Here is a 2,814-nt window from a genome sequence, read left to right as displayed (position 1 = left end):
GAAACTAAAACAGAGTGATGGAGCAGCAACAGAAACTAAAACAGAGTGATGAAGCAGCAACAGAAACTAAAACAGAGTGATGGAGTAGCAACAGAAACTAAAACAGAGACATGGAGTAGCAACAGAAACTAAAACAGAGTGATGGAGTAGCAACTAAAACAGTTGGACTAAAACAAAACAGAGTGATGGAGCTGCAACAGAAACTAAAACAGAGTGATGGAGCTGCAACAGAAACTAAAACAGAGTGATGGAGTAGCAACAGAAACTAAAACAGACTGATGGAGCAGCAACAGAAACTAAAACAGAGTGATGGAGCTGCAACAGTTACTAAAACAGAGTGATGGAGCTGCAACAGAAACTAAAACAGAGTGATGGAGTAGCAACAGAAACTAAAACAGAGTGATGGAGCAGCAACAGTTACTAAAACAGAGTGATGGAGCTGCAACAGAAACTAAAACAGAGTGATGGAGAGCAACAGAAACTAAAACAGAGTGATGGAGCAGCAACAGAAACTAAAACAGAGTGATGGAGCAACAGCAAAACAGAGTGATGGAGCTAAAGTTACTAAAACAGAGTGATGGAGCAGCAACAGTTACTAAAACAGAGTGATGGAGCAGCAACAGAAACTATAACAGAGTGATGGAGTAGCAACAGAAACTAAAACAGAGTGATGGAGCAGCAACAGAAACTAAAACAGAGTGATGAAGTAGCAACAGAAACTAAAACAGACTGATGGAGCAGCAACAGAAACTAAAACAGAGTGATGGAGCAGCAACATAAACTATAACAGACTGATGAAGCAGCAACAGAAACTAAAACAGAGTGATGGAGTAGCAACAGAAACTAAAACAGAGTGATGGAGTAGCAACATAAACTAAAACAGAGTGATGGAGTAGCAACAGAAACTAAAACAGAGTGATGGAGCTGCAACAGTTACTAAAACAGAGTGATGGAGTAGCAACAGAAACTAAAACAGAGTGATGGAGCAGCAACAGAAACTAAAACAGAGTGATTGAGCAGCAACAGAAACTAAAACAGACTGATGGAGCAGCAACAGAAACTAAAACAGAGTGATGGAGCAGCAACAGAAACTAAAACAGAGTGATGGAGCAGCAACAGAAACTAAAACAGAGTGATGGAGCAGCAACAGAAACTAAAACAGAGTGATGGAGTAGCAACAGAAACTAAAACAGACTGATGGAGTAGCAACAGTTACTAAAACAGAGTGATGGAGCAGCAACAGTTACTAAAACAGAGTGATGGAGCAGCAACAGTTACTAAAACAGAGTGATGGAGCAGCAACAGTTACTAAAACAGAGTGATGGAGCAGCAACAGAAACTAAAACAGAGTGATGGAGCAGCAACAGAAACTAAAACAGAGTGATGGAGCAGCAACAGAAACTAAAACAGAGTGATGGAGTAGCAACAGAAACTAAAACAGAGTGATGGAGCAGCAACTAAAACAGAGTTACTAAAACAGAGTGATGGAGCAGCAACAGTTACTAAAACAGAGTGATGGAGCAGCAACAGAAACTAAAACAGAGTGATGGAGCAGCAACAGAAACTAAAACAGAGTGATGGAGTAGCAACAGAAACTAAAACAGAGTGAGAGTGATGGATGGAGCAACAGAAACTAAAACAGAGTGATGGAGTAGCAACAGAAACTAAAACAGAGTGATGGAGTAGCAACAGAAACTAAAACAGAGACAGAGTGCAACAGGAGTGATGGAGCAGCAACAGAAACTAAAACAGAGTGATGGAGTGATGGAGAAACAAAACAGACTGATGGAAACTAAAACAGAGTGATGGAGCAGCAACAGAAACTAAAACAGAGTGATGCAACAGAAACTAAAACAGAGTGATGGAGTAGCAACAGAAACTAAAAACAGAGTGATGGAGCAGCAACAGAAACTAAAACAGAGTGATGGAGTAGCAACAGAAACTAAAACAGAGTGATGGAGCTGCAACAGAAACTAAAACAGAGTGATGGAGCTGCAACAGAAACTAAAACAGAGTGATGGAGTAGCAACAGAAACTAAAACAGACTGATGGAGCAGCAACAGAAACTAAAACAGAGTGATGGAGCTGCAACAGTTACTAAAACAGAGTGATGGAGCTGCAACAGAAACTAAAACAGAGTGATGGAGTAGCAACAGAAACTAAAACAGAGTGATGGAGCAGCAACAGTTACTAAAACAGAGTGATGGAGCTGCAACAGAAACTAAAACAGAGTGATGGAGTAGCAACAGAAACTAAAACAGAGTGATGGAGCAGCAACAGAAACTAAAACAGAGTGATGGAGCAGCAACAGTTACTAAAACAGAGTGATGGAGCAGCAAAACAGAAACTAAAACAGAGTGATGGAGCAGCAACAGAAACTAAAACAGAGTGATGGAGCAGCAACAGAAACTAAAACAGAGTGATGGAGTAGCAACAGAAACTAAAACAGAGTGATGGAGCAGCAACAGAAACTAAAACAGAGTGATGGAGAAACTAAAACAGCAACAGAAACTAAAACAGAGTGATGGAGTAGCAACAGAAACTAAAACAGAGTGATGGAGCAGCAACAGTTACTAAAACAGAGTGATGGAGCAGCAACACAGTTACTAAAACAGAGTGATGGAGCAGCAACAGTTACTAAAACAGAGTGATGGAGCAGCAACAGAAACTAAAACAGAGTGATGGAAGAAACAAACAGAAACTAAAACAGAGTGATGGAGTAGCAACAGAAACTAAAACAGAGTGATGGAGTAGCAACAGAAACTAAAACAGAGTGATGGAGCAGCAACAGTTACTAAAACAGAGTGATGGAGC

The sequence above is a fragment of the Oncorhynchus nerka genome, unplaced genomic scaffold, assembly GCF_034236695.1.
Source record: "Oncorhynchus nerka isolate Pitt River unplaced genomic scaffold, Oner_Uvic_2.0 unplaced_scaffold_2279, whole genome shotgun sequence".
NCBI classification, from domain to species: Eukaryota; Metazoa; Chordata; class Actinopteri; order Salmoniformes; family Salmonidae; genus Oncorhynchus; species Oncorhynchus nerka.
Note: the sequence above shows the minus strand (reverse complement) of the source record.